Source organism: Ambystoma mexicanum, chromosome 3p, assembly GCF_040938575.1.
Source record: "Ambystoma mexicanum isolate Mex_15411 chromosome 3p, UKY_AmexF1_1, whole genome shotgun sequence".
Taxonomy (NCBI): Eukaryota; Metazoa; Chordata; class Amphibia; order Caudata; family Ambystomatidae; genus Ambystoma; species Ambystoma mexicanum.
Genome location: NC_090925.1, coordinates 986401643 through 986415507, shown reverse-complemented (window position 1 = coordinate 986415507; position 13865 = coordinate 986401643). Strand labels below are relative to the sequence as shown.

At 48.8% G+C, this 13865-nt stretch overlaps 1 protein-coding gene across 1 annotated transcript in view; it reads right to left on the bottom strand.

Moving 5' to 3' along the window:
• Window positions 1–13865, bottom strand: part of TOP1 (DNA topoisomerase I) — a 690967-nt gene that overhangs the window by 68450 nt on the left and 608652 nt on the right. The gene's annotated exons all lie outside the window — the stretch shown is intronic.

Here is a 13865-nt window from a genome sequence, read left to right as displayed (position 1 = left end):
GAAGCAAGACGATGTGGTGCAACACATGTTTGATCCCCGGGTCCGCGCTTAGAAACCTCTGGGTTTTAAGTGTGTTATAAATAACCAATTATAATCCTGGGTGGTCGATTTAAGGAGGCCACTCTAGCAATGGTGAACAGGGACACGGAGGTTAGCCAATCAAGGTATGTGGAAGAGCAGCCAAGGCTTCGTCTCAGGAGTGAAAGAGCGATCTAGGGTTCAAACAGAACACCAATGTACAGACAATGTGCCTCAATACGGGCCTGGTCTTAACCCTGCCGGTGCTACTGGCGGGTTGCCGCCGGACCTGTAAAGAATTACCACTGGCTGACTTGCCAGTGCCATCGCCTTGTTACGAGTCCGGCAGCACGGGATGTCAGGTGCCGGTAATTGTTAATCCCCATTCCCATAGGACTCGGAGTGGGGACACGGAAGCACAGGCACCGTTAATGGTGCAGGTGCTTCAGAGACTGGTTTGCTTACCGTGACCACCGAGCCCGTCGGGCACAGCAGCTCTGGGCAGGCAAACCCGTAGTTTGCCGGTCCGGAAACAAGGGTGCCGGTGAGCTTAACGGCACCCTTATTTCCGGACCGGCAAACTTCACATGAGGCCCCAATGTATCAAAAAAAAATTAGGCATTAAGAAAACACCAAGAAATGAAACTAGCAGGTAGTATCACTCAAAACCATATATCAATTATATGCATACCGTGTATGGCTACAAAACGTGGCTAGTGCCTGAAAATGGCCCTGCCACAAGATTTCTGCTGGTTCTTTGGCCAGATTTGTAGTTGGGCCTTCCTGCTTTCTCAGGTCACAAAATCCCATGCAAGGTCATGCACGTGCCCAGGAAAGATTGCTTTCACAGGCTAGTGCAGCCATTGTTGGTGTTAGGCCCAGATAGGGGGTGGGACTGTCTGATCCCACTCCACATCCATGGTGCCTGAAAGTCTAGGTGGGTGGCAGGAGTGAAACCGACAGTGTTCCCAGATTGGACCACAGCTGGCTGAATGGTGCAGATCCTTGGGCTTCGAATAATTAATTGCAAATGTGCCCCTAGAAGCAATACATGGAGCTTAGTTCAAATGTTCATTCAACATTACCACATGGACACAGGCAAGGAAAGCTTCTCAAATGGGACAGGCGGTGCCAAAAGATCTTTTTGCCTCTGTTCCTTTCAAAAAACCAACTCCTCCTGGTACTGATCACTAGTCTATGCAAAGCGTGCGATTCTAAGCACAATGCAATACGAGTTTGTAACTGTTGATAGTACCCATTTATCTGTAGCGATTCCCCTCCCATTAGTGGGCAAAAAGTGAAATGCGACCCTCTACTGCGGATTCATGGGAGGAGACATGTATTAGGGAGTCATTGTTTGGAGGCGTCGCTGATACTCTAGCGCAGGGGTCACCAAATCTTTGATCGCGAGTAACCAGTAGCTCGCCTGAGCCTTTGAAGTTGCTGGCACTTCACATGCAGAAGAAAAAACTATTTGATGCAAGGAAATGCTCTGACCAATCACAGGGCTGCAAATCTATAGCGTATAGAAGGAGTCCTGTGAGTGGCCAGAGCAAGTTCCTTGCTCAAAGGTGTGCCCCGTTGGCCAAGGATGTTCCCACTGTGCTATGGAGTTAGCCCGGGCGTTCGTCTTTAAAACCACCACCATATTACACAGCAAGATAAGGAACTTTACTGGCGGAATCTCTTTTCTGGACAGATTGAGGCTGCGCTGGGAACGTGAGGAGGCTCGAGTGAAGCGGATGCTTGGGTAAGGTCGGGGGAGGTCGATGTGATTGTTTTTTTCTGCCGAAATACTGCGGGCCCTCCTCCTTTCACATGGACAGTTGTTTGCAGTGTCCAAGTTTCTCTTGAAACAAGCTCAGGGCGAAATGGAGACATGGAGCCATCATGCCTAATGCCCCAGTGTTGTTCTGGGCTCGTTTTCTGTTACAGCAGCTACATTTAGAAAATTATAAATTACTCACCGTAGAGACCAACGTAGCTCTAGTCAATAGTCAGCTTTCCTACATACTGTATGGGCGTACCCGCTAGGGACGGGAAACAACCTTTCACCAGAAAGAAACTTCCCATTTAAATTTAGATGCGTGTGGGGGGGGGGCCTGGGAGCATGCGCTCCCCTGACTCTGCCCACTGGTGCGGTTAGGCAAGATTGTATGCAGTACCCTGTGGGAGACTGCACCAGCCTTGTCCTCTTGGCAATAGTTAAGGCGAACTTTGGTATAAGCATGCACTACACAAGTTGTTAGTGTGACTGAGCAGCCAGGCTCATCTCAAGAGGGGTCAATGTGAGCTGCAAGGTTATAACAGAGTTTCACAGTGACAGTTATTCAAATAAACACTTCAAATAATGGTTTAATCAACAAACCTTGTGTTTAACAGTCAGTTGAATAAGCCTTCTTTAGTAGGGAGCAACACATGTAACACTTTCAAATATACTTTAAAACACTTAGTTTCTCTAATTAGATGATACCCATTGGGGATAGCACACACACTTCATACACCCTCAGGTGACTTAAATAGCTAGGACACTGGACATGGATTTGTCACTGGTACGTTTTGAGCAATACTGAGTTTGGTGCAAAAGATAGAATATGGGAATAAAACAAAGGTTAATAAATAATTCATCAATTGGTAAGTACTTTTTGAACCCTTCAATGCAAAGCAAATTAACACTTTCCTGGAGGAAAGGCAAAAGCACAAAGTCAGAGGTAAGAAGAGTCTCAGGGAGCCAGGAGAGCCAATGTTAGTTGAGCAAAGCTGAGGTGAACTGAAGAACTTTGTGTAGTAAAATTCTTGCACAATGTTTAGAGAAGTTTGCAGAAAGGAAAACGCTGAAGGGCCAAAAGCTGAGAGGCTTGTGAGGGGTCAAAGCTGCAAACAACTCTGCAAAAGCAACCAAGACAGGTCTCAACTGAGAACTAGCAAGGTTCCACAACAAGAGGCAAGTCCCTTTAGTTTTACAGTACTGTTGGTTAGAAGACAACTGGATCCAGCTGCACTTCTGTTCCAGTGTAGGTCTGCAGATCCTTTGCTCCTGGGCCTCAGTCGTGGAGACAAGAGGGAGGACGTCTGGTGACTCCTGCACTAGGAATGGAAAGTTGGCGGCAGCAATGGGCAAGCTTCAGATCAGCGGCACTTCGTGGTTTCAGCACTCTGTTGAGGTGGCTCAGGCTTAGTCAATCCTGCTTCATGGGAGTTGGAGGATCTTCCTGAAGCTCGGGTCCGACTTAAACCGATGCACTCGATCTGGTAATCCACTCCCTGGCAATTCGGTTCCTGTAGCAGCAATGGAAGTACAGCCAGCCCCGAGAGGATGTCCAGACGAGTTCGCTTTGGGTTGGATTGGTCCCACCAACCCAAGGGCAGAAGTCGTCTGTTGCAGGGCTTTAGCCGAGGCGCATTCAGAACTTCAGCACAGCAGCAGGGCTTCACTGGGCAAACCAACGTTCCAGGAGCTGCAGCAAGCACCTCTTCCAAGTTCTTCTTCATATTACTTTGTCCAGGGGTCGACTCTGCCTTCCAAGCAAAACGCCACGCCTTTTATGCAGGTTTCTCCCATTCATTCGGAGCCTAGATGTCACTGACACAGCAGGGTGGCTGGCCTTGCCGGACAGTGAGCCAGCCAATCATGCCAGAGTGCATTTGGATCTCCTAGGAGACTAAGCACAGGGAGTTTCGGGCACCTCCCTCACTTCATGCCCACCCCAGACACTCGGGTGCCAGAGGCGGTCTTCAGTCCTGAAGCCCGCCAAAGGCGTAGGAACAAAGGTACCAAACCTGGTTTGGCGCACAGAGACCAACTCTAGAAGGACCTTTCCACAAAGAAACAGCAAAAATAAAAAGACCGGGACATGTTTAAGGATAGAGAGGAAAGGGTAGCATTTTACTGCTACATAAGTTTCTAGACACAGGGGAATACTAAGTAAGGAACAAGTTACTTACCTGTAACTGTTCTCCAGCATGGGTCTGGCATGGATTCACATGCTCATGAATATTCTTAGTCGTCAGGCTGGGAATCCTCGGTAAAGAAAAAAAATCAAGTTTCAGTTTCTAAACTGTCTTTCTTAGTAGTAACCAATCATTGGTCTCGGGGTCATACTGCCCCCAGCCAATGACTGCCCTCTCCCTAAGCCCCTCCCCTGGCAGTCATGCTCAGATATGGTAGCACGTAAAGTGGCAGTAGGACCAAGTGAAGAGCCGCAGAGAGGAAGGAGGGAGGGTTCGCATGTGAATCCATGCCAGACCCATGCTGGAGAACAACAGTTACAGGTAAGTAACCTGTTCCTTCTCCAGCATGGGGTCTGGCATGGATTCACATGCTCATGAATACAAGAATGCATAGCACTATACACATGCACAACCACGGGAGGTGGCAAGACTCAACATTAAGCATTTCATCAACTCAACATTAAGCATCTCTTACCTTCTCACCAAGCCCACCTTCAGGCGAACAGGTTGCGCAGCACTGCCTGGCCGACTCTGGACTCCTCCCTGGAATCCCGGTCGACGCAGTAGAATCTCGTGAAGGTGTGCATCGACCTCCACATAGCAGCCCTGCAGATGTCCAGCAGGGGCACACTAGATAGGAACGCCGTGGTAGCAGCGATCGCTCTGATCGAATGGGCTCGGACGGCCGGGCAACGGTCGGTTTGCCAACCGGGGACAATGCATGATGCAGCCGGAGAGCCATCTGGAAATGGAAGCCTTCGACAGGGCCTTCCCTTGGTTCACAGGTCCAAAGTTCACAAACAGCTGTAATGTCTTCCGAAAACTTTGTGCGGTCCACGTAGAACTTCAGTGCTCTAGCTACATCTAGCAAGTGCAAAGTCCTCTCGGCCGGTGACGGGAAGAAAACAGGTAACACCAGGGGCTCGTTGAGATGGAAGTCAGAAGGCACTTTGGGCATGAAGGAAGGGTGAGTCCTCAGCACCACCCTAGTCTCGTGGAAAGTCCGGTATTGAGGCTTGCAAGAGAGGGTCTGGATCTCTCCCACTCGTCGTGCGGAGGTGATGGCCACAAGAAACGCTGTCTTCCACGACAGGAACTTCAACGGCGCCGAATGCAGAGGCTCGAATGGCAGCCCATTAGCACCACGTTGAGCTCCCACGCTGGGGCCGAAGCCTTCACCGGAGGGAACGATCGGAACAGTCCCTTCATGAACTCCTTCACCAGGCGATGGGAGCACAAGGATGAGCGCCCCAGAGTTCTGGTATAGCGGGAGATAGCCGCTAGGTGGATCTTGATGGAGGCATGGGCCAGCCCCGCCTTGGCCAGCGACGAGTAAGGCAGCACTTGAAGGGCTGTAATCCGCAGAGGGTTAATCTTGTGCCCGGCACCAGACAGAACATCTTCCATTTGTGTCCATAGCACGAGAGTTGAGGACGCACTGGCCTTTGCAAGCACCTCCTTGCAGTCCGCCGGGATATTGTACCTGCCAAACTCTAGTGAAGCAGGAGCCAGGCCTGCAAGTTCATCGACCCCGGGTCGTGATGAGGATGGTGCCTCCTCAGGCAAGGAAATCTGCGTCCATCGGCAGTTTGACTGGGGGGGGGGACGCTGACAAGTCCAGAAGGTCTGGGAACCAGATCTGTCTCGGCCACGCCAGTGCTACGAGGAACATCCTGCACCAAGACCGCTTGAGTTGGTTGAGTCGCAGCAGCAACGGCGGGAACGCATACAGGAACAGGCCGTCCCAGGGGAATGAGAAGGCATCGGCCATGCTCCCCGGCTGGGGAAACCTGCTTGCGAACCTCCGGCACTTGGTGTTCGTTGCAGTCGCGAATAGGTCGATCTGGGGATTGCCCCATCGTTTGAACAGCTGATCCACTTGATCCTGCCGCAGTTCCCACTCGTGGCACAAGCGCAGCTCCCCGCTGAGTGAGTCGGCGATGGTGTTCTTTATTCCTGCCAGGTGGAAAGGTACCAGAAAAATCCCTTGGGCGACGGCCCAGTGCCACAGATCCTGGGCCTCCTGGGATAGGGCTGGGGATCTGGTGCCTCCCTGCTTCCGGGTGTAGAACATCGTGGTGGTGTTGTCGGTGAAGATCCTCACTACCTTGCTCTTGAGGGACGGTAGGAACGACCTGAGAGCCCAGAACACGGCTCAGAGCTCCAGGACATTGATGTGTAGTGACCTCTCCTCCGGGAGCCAAAGGCCTCTTGCGTGCAGATCTTTGGTGTGCGCTCCCCATCCCTCCAGGGAGGCATCCGTCGTCACAGTCTCCTGATGTGCCGGGCTCTGGATGTCTGTCCCTGCCGCCAGATGCGCGCGGGTGCCCCACCACCAGATCGCTTGGCGCAAGGTCTCGTTGAGCGAGATCCTGTCTTCGAAGCTGCCTGCCGCTTACATCCAACGGGCGTCGAGGAACTCTTGCAGTGGACGCATCCGCAGCCTGCACAGGCGCACTAGGTAGATGCATGAGGACATCATGCCGAGAAGGGACTTGATGGACCTCACCCTGGCCACATCCATGGCCAACAGCCGCTGCACCTTGCCCAGGATGGCCTTCGGCCTTTCCTCCGACGGGGAGGCCAGTCGCGCTACTGTGTCGAGCTTGGCTCCCAGAGACAGTGCGACCTGCGACGGAACCAGGTGGGATTTGGTGAAGTTGATGGAGAATCCCAGATCCGAGAGCAGTTGGACGGTCTTCGCTGTGTGCCCGACGGCGAGTTCTCTCGTCTTTGCTCGGATGTGCCAATCGTCTAAGTAGGGGTAGACGTGGATCCCCTGCAGGCGCAGCCGCGCCGCCACTGGTGCTAGGCACTTGGTGAATACTCGGGGCGCCGACTTCAATCCGAATGGAAGGGCCTTGAACTGGTAGTGCCATCCTTGCACTACGAATCTGAGAAACTTTCGTGTCGCTTCCCCTCGGCTGTTTCCGTCGGGATCGACCGGGGCTTCTCCAGAAGCTTACCCGAGTTCTCCGATTTCCTCTTCCCCTAGCCAGAGCGTTGGCTCATGGTTGATGGTGTCAGTTAAAGGGCGCTCTGCCTGGCAGCCGAGGAGCCCGACCGTTCCAAGTTCCCGGTGCCCGCGGTGCTTAGCCTTTTGGTGGGCCCGGGTCGCCGGAGCGCCCTCAAAGGACTTAAAAGACCACTCTGACCTCTTCGGCTCACCTACCGCTGGGCTCTTCCATTCCGGTCAGTTGGAGAGGCGGATACGCCGATCCTTCATGGTCCGTTCCAACATGTTCTTGCAAAACGCACAGTCCTTCTCCACGTGCGTTTTGTCTTCGCGAAGGCAGTAGAGGCATCTAAAATGCTCGTCCTCCTTGAAGACATTCTGCAATCCGCATCCAGGGCAATTCCTGAAAGCTTGGACCCGGGCGTCGAGCTTCCTTGGTCCTGGGCCATGTCCACGGGGTAGGCCTCAAGGTCTTCTGGAATCCCCCAAGAAGCGTAACGTGACAAAAAAATTCGCCCTTGAGGGGCGTAGAAAAATCTGAAACGGGTCCCCATTGATGGGAAGTAGAAACGGTGGAGCTTGAGGCTCGACTGACCGAAAAAATGATTAAACTCTGAAAAATTGCAAAACGCAGTAAAAGCTCGAGAGCTATAGCACGAGGACTCCCAAAACTTGAACGTGCGGTAAAAATCTGAGGATGGCTGCCAGGGGAGGGGCTTAGGGAGAGGGCAGTCATTGGCTGGGGGCAGTATGACCCATAGACCAGTGATTGGTTACTACTAAGAAAGACAGTTCAGAAATGAAACTGAAACTGATTTTTTCTTTACCGAGGATTCCCAGCCTGACGGGGAATATTCATGAGCATGTGAATCCATGCCAGACCCCATGCTGGCGCCCTCCAGCACTGTATTTTAAGATGGGGTGTGCTGGGTCTAGGATTTTGAAAAGACTAGTAAAGTCAACTTCATTTTACCTTCTCTCGGAAACAGTAGTTTATCCCAGAGAAGGTATTTAAACGTTGGGACAGCCTAAAAAGGCTTCCCTGTGTCACTGCACTGAGGGTGCTGTGTGACACAAACGAAAAGATACCTATGGAGTTGTTTAGACTACATAACCAAAAGAAATGGACAGAAAACAGTGAAATGAAAAGTTCAAAGTCCCAAAGTTTAGCAAAAGAACAGGAAGGCTCCAAGGTAGAGGGAATTGGCACATTTATGGAAATTCTTCCTAACAGGGTGACATCCCGGCCAGACACTGGCACAGAAATTGATGCAATAGGACACTTGATTACATTTGGGTCTCAAACAATTTCTCATAAAATCAAAAAATAGATCAAAGAAATTTAAAATAGTGACCATGATGCCGGACACATCGTGAGTTCGCCGTAACCGTCACCCCGAGTCGGTTTATGGTTATTTCTGGGTACACAACGATACGCTGCTCATATATGGCCCTTACAATGCAGAATGCACTATGATGGTCGTTGAAGTTCCTCTGTTCACCCCAGCTCCTGGACCAGATGAGTAATATTGGCGCGCTTGGTCGCTTCGATCCTCATCACTCAGCGGCTGTGGGGGAGCTACCCTCTGCCTGCAACATGGCATAGGCCACCCACCGTTTAACTCAACGCTCCTTGATAGTCTTAGGATGCAGGAGCTGACAAGACCGACAGGACGCCTCATGGTGATCGAGAGGGAGACACTTATTGCACCGCCGGTGCGTGTCTTTACAGGGGTATTTTCCCTTAGAGGCAGGGCAAAATTTAAATTGGTGTCCTGTCCATAGCTCTGGTGTATTAAAGCGACGGCAAAACCAAAAGGGTAAAGACAGGGGAGAAAGACATTCTTGAAAAGAATAGAACCCCCCCAGACGCCACTCTCCCTACTTTATAGGCCGGCCAGAAGGCCTGGCCACGCAGTCGACAGTGTCAACCGCAGCAGCAGCCGTTGGTCTGTTCTTTCGGCGGTGGTTAGGAAGTAATTGGAGAGGGGACAAATATATAAACGGCCGGCGGTCGGGAAGTATAACAATTTTGCAATAAGTATGAGCTCTGCATAGCTAGCTGGTTGGGAAAAAAACAATCAGGGATTTTGGGTACACCACACGTCACTTCAGGGATAGTGTTACAGGCACGCCCATGTCGACGTCCCCCCTTCGACCTTCGAAAGACAAGATGCAATACTCTGCAGTTACCACTAGATGTCGGACTATATGCACAGCATGAGATTCTAAACAGATTAACAAGCATCAGAATTGAATTACACGCCCCAAGGTCCAACTCCCCTAGAATAACTTATTGTGAATCAGTTATAGGTTTATACTGTGCCTAGTATCTGCATTTCACTAGATTACAGAAATATAGTGTCCCGTGGATAAGAGTATGTGATTTCTTGCTGAGTGTCATTGTACAACTGACAGGGTATACTACACTGGTATTACTGAAAGTAAATCTAAATATAACTAATGGTTTTTACTTCCCAAGAACGCCGGTTAGATTTTCAAAATAAGGTTCTATGCTTTGGTCAGTGTACCTTCAAGCATAGTATTGTCTTTTTATAAATGTGGTTATATATAATCCGATGGTACTTAATCCCCCCCCCCCCCACTCCCAAGATGTATCTAGGCCTACTCGTATTTAAAGAGCCTACTCGTGTTTAAAGAAACCCTTTTTCCCCCCCAATACATAGTGTTTGTGTTTCTTTGGACCATTTGTATTACAATTTCACTTGTACTAATTCTACAGACCTCGCTCCCTCCTAGGACGAGCCCGGCAGCTCGGTCTACACTACCCTGAACTTGGGCAGTACAGCTTTATACTAAGATTGGAGTATTGGACTGCCTCAGTTCAATGCTTTGGACTTCAGAAAACGGTCCCATCAGAATAAGTCATTACAATAAGATAGGCTTTATATATGGTCGTAGTGGATGTGCGTCCCTTCAACAATAAGTTTGATGAAAGAGTAATGGAAAGGGGTAAAAAGGATGTCATTGCAGACATAAAATATATGAACAATCACCGGATGTTGCCAACCGGTAGCCCTGTAATGCACTCCTAGAGGGATATAAAATCCCAAAACAAAATTCACAATCTAAACAGTTTTTCTGAAAAAGTGATTCTCTTATTGCTTAAACTGCATATTTGTTCAAAACGCAAATTCGTGTTTATACATTCTATTAGCCTTCACACCAACAAAGTAACCTAGAACAGCACTACTGATTGCTTCAGTAAAGGCAGGTAAATATAGTTTTTATATATAACTTTGTGCAAAAGTCAAAACAAAAATAGTACATAGCATGTAATGTTACAAGAGTCCTCTATTTTAAGAACAAAAGGAATTTTTGTTGGAGCCAACATACAACTCATTGACCCAATAACACAACGAGGTACAATTAAGTCATATACATTAGTACAAGTATAAATAATTATTCAGTGGTAGATCACCCAAAAACACTTCATTCAAGAACATCAGTGCCAACGCATTTCGGATTTAACAGAATCAATTTTCAGGGCTAGAAGTGTTAAGATCCAAGTAATGTTCAAAAAGGATTTTCATGTTCTATCCTAGGGAAATGAAAATATACTAATTTAGTCTTATTGTGTTTCTCATGATGCATAACTATCGATCCAATTGTCAGGTACTAACCTTGCATTCAGATGGTAGAGGGAGATACAGGGCTCCTACCTGTATGGCAAATAAGGAATACATTACTCACTGTAATCGTATTTCTGGTGCTTGCATCTGCTTAGATTCACATGCTATGCATGCTATGCGCATAGGCCGACATCTAGTGGAAGCTGCAGAGTATTACAGTTTTTCAAAACTCGAAAAAGGCCGTCGAAATAGGGCGTGCCAGTAATACCATCCCTATTGTGACGTCCCCTGTACCCATGATCCCACGCGTGTAGGTCCCTCAGATTGTATTTTTTCTGACATGAGGTAGCATGAGGAGTAGTGGGAGTACAGAGTTCCCAAGGAGATACATATGTTAAAGGACATTTGTACCGCGCACCATCACCACCGGAGTGGTCCCCTGGCGGCTCTGAAAGAGGGAGGGTGAGTTAGTGGGAGGAAGCAGGAAAAGTGCAAGAGCATTGATGTGCTGTTGACGGCCACAGCCCGGTGGGTCCGTTGGCTTGGCCTGGGGTGTTTGCGGCCGGAGGTCGTTGTGTACTGTTGTGGAAGTCTGCGTTTTTGTTTTGTTGTTGCAATGTAGTGAAGTTTGTGAGGTTTGTTGTGCTGTAGGTTTGTGGTTGTGTTTGGTTTGGAGTTTGAGAGGCGTGCGCAGAGGTGGAAATTGTTAGTGGAATTGGTTAGTTGGCATCTCTATCCTTTGAGACGCAGGGCTTGCATAGCCTCTCCAGATGCTCCTCTGTCCTGATCTGGGCCCATCTTGCACCAAGGTCCCTTTCCCATCTGGCCCCCACCTCAACCAGCCTCCATCACAACCCCACCAGTCCTCCCTTCCTACTCTTGTGGCCAGTGCACCCGCCAATGACCAATACTCAGCTAGTGTGGTGATTGCCAGTGTCTCTGCAATTCAATTGATACTTTGGTACCTAGTAGCAACTAAGGTGGGGTGAAGATGTTGGTGGGATTGGCTGGTATAGTTGACTCCGTCTCCATGGGTGTCACCTGTGTTTCAGTCTATCCGGTGTCACCCGTCTGGTACTGCGGGAGCTTCCATGTCGGTTCTGGGGCGGTCAGTGTCTTTCCAGTTCCGTCATCCTTTCTCTGTTTTGGTTTTCAGTTTGAGTCTGATCTTGAAGAGCCAGATTTTTAGTATTTTCCTGAATTCTTGGTGATCTTCGGTGTTTCTGATCTCTTTAGGGATGTTGTTCCAGGCTTTCGCGGCTAAGTGGTAGAAGGAGGTGCCTCCAAGTTTTTTCTTAAGGTATAGTTTTTAGTTCCAGGCGGATTTCGTTGCTGGATCGGAGGGGCCTCTTTGGTTTGTAAATTGTTATTTTCTTTTGTAGGAATTCTGCTCCTTGTCCACTGATTGCCCTGTGCGTTCTGCACATGGTTTTGAAGGTGATGCTGTGTTTTACTGGGAGCCAGTGTAGTGTTTTTAGGGCAGGAGTGATGTGGTCTCTTCTGGATAGTTTGAGGAATAGTCTGGCTGCTGCATTTTGGATCGGTTGTAGTTTCGTCAGGAGGTATTCTGTTATTACAAGGTAGAGGCTGTTTGCATAGCCGATTCTTGACATGAGGGCGACGATAGTGAGTGTTTTGTGCGTGAAGGAGAGGAAAGGCAGGATTCTTCTTGCCTTGTGGAGGAGGAAAAAGCATTTCTTCACTGTTGCATTTATTTGTGGTTCTAAGGTTAGGGTGTTGTCCATCAGGACTCCCAGATTGTGTACTACCTTAGATGGTGTTGGTGCGGTTCCCATTTCCGTTGGCCACGGGATGGCGGTTTCGTTCTCCTAGTCTTTGGATATGATCATGATATCTGTCTTTCCGGGGTTGATTTTCAGGTTGGTGGCATTCATCCAGTTGAAGATTTTTCAGACAGTCGATTAGAGCTGAATGATCTGCTTCGGTGTCTATGATTTGGTAGATGATTTGAGTGTCATCTGCGGAGTTGTAGCAAGTAATGTTGTATTTTTTGAAGATTTTGATGACCGGAGTCTGGTAGATGTTGAAATATAGTGGTGATGGTGAAGATCCTTGTGGCACTCCACAGTCGTTAACTTGTGGAGTGGATTTGAACGGTTTAATCCATACAGTTTCTGATCTGTCTGCTAGGAATGATTTAGTCCAGAGTAGTGCTGTGTCTGTTATGCCTATGTCTTCTAGTCTTTTGGTCAGGGTGTCATGGCTAACTGTCAAAGGCTGCGGAGAGGTCGAGCAGAATAAGGGCTGAGGTTGTGTTTGAGTCTGCGTTGGTTTTTAGGTCGTTCCAGATGGATAGTGCCGTTTCCTTTCCTCTTGCTGGTCTGAAACCGACTTGAGCTTGGTCTAGCGGGTGGTATATGTAGGTTTCCAGGAGTTTTGCCGGGTAGGGGAATGTTTGAGATCGGCCTGTAGTTGGAGGTCTTCTTCGTTGCCACTTGTGTTTTTTAGAAGTGGCCTGATGTATGCCGATTTGAAGATCCTCAGTACGGTCCCTGTTGCTAGCGATACATTTAGAAGGTTTCTGTAGTATTCTGCTGGCGTTCCGATTGATTTGTAGATGTCCGGGGAAGAGATCCATGGGTGATCCAGCTTTCTTGCTGCGTTTTACCAGCATTGCGAATGCCTGTGCTGAAATATATATGGAAAGCTCAAGTAAACCTCTATGCACCTTCTCTCAAGGGAGGAAGGGTGGGCGCATGTGAATCCAAGCAGATACAAGCACCAGAAATACGATTACGGCGAGTAATGTATTCCTTCTGTTGCTTATGTAATCTGCTTAGATCACATGCTATGCATAGATTAGCAAGCAGTGTTATGAGAAGGTGGTGGGTTGTGAGAGGGAGTAGCGACAAATTGATGTTTTAGAACCGCTTGTCCCACCTGTGTATCGGTTTTGGAATGTGCGTCAATACAGTAGTGCTGAGTGAAGGTGTGAACTGAGCTCCATGTAGCTGCTCTGCAAATGTTGTCTAATGGTAAGTTTGCAAGAAAAGCTAACATAGCCCCACTGCCCCTTGTGGAGTGGGCTCAAGGTGTAGAAGGCAGTGTTTAGTCTGATAATTGATAGCATAACTGTATACATTTGACTATCCATTTGCAGATTGCTCTTTGAAACGCTCTCCTTGTCTGCCTGTAGCCATGGAGACAAACAGTTGATCCGTTTTCCTAAGCGGTTTGGTCTTATCTATGTAGCAGAGGACCGCTCTCCTTACATCTAGTGTGTAGAGTTTGACCTCAGCTGAGCTAGCTGGCTTTTGAAAGAAGGCCGGGAGCTCTATACACTGGTTTACGTGAAACTTGGAAATAAATGTAGGTGAAAACCTAGG